Raw genomic sequence first — 223 nt, 5'->3', positions numbered from 1 at the left:
CAGGCTGGTCTACAGAGGTGATAAGGTCTTTAGTTGTCCCTATGTCCTGGCTGGTCTACAGAGGTGATAAGGTCTTTAGTTGTCCTGATGTCCAGGCTGGTCAACAGAGGTGATAAGGTCTTTACTTGTCCCTATGTCCAGGCTGGTCTACAGAGGTGATAAGGTCTTTAGTTGTCCTGATGTCCAGGGTGGTCTACAGAGGTGATAAGGTCTTTAGTTGTCC

The 223-nt window shown here is 48.0% G+C and overlaps 1 protein-coding gene across 1 annotated transcript in view; it reads left to right on the top strand.

Annotated features, from left to right (window-relative positions):
* LOC119414285 (microtubule cross-linking factor 1) overlaps nt 1-223 on the top strand; it is a 74,093-nt gene that overhangs the window by 59,703 nt on the left and 14,167 nt on the right. The window lies entirely within an intron of this gene.

This window comes from Nematolebias whitei, chromosome 9 (genome assembly GCF_014905685.2).
Source record: "Nematolebias whitei isolate Nwh7 chromosome 9, NemWhi1, whole genome shotgun sequence".
Taxonomy (NCBI): Eukaryota; Metazoa; Chordata; class Actinopteri; order Cyprinodontiformes; family Rivulidae; genus Nematolebias; species Nematolebias whitei.
The sequence above is the reverse complement of the archived record's forward strand: the minus strand, read 5'-3'. Positions and strand labels throughout refer to the sequence as shown.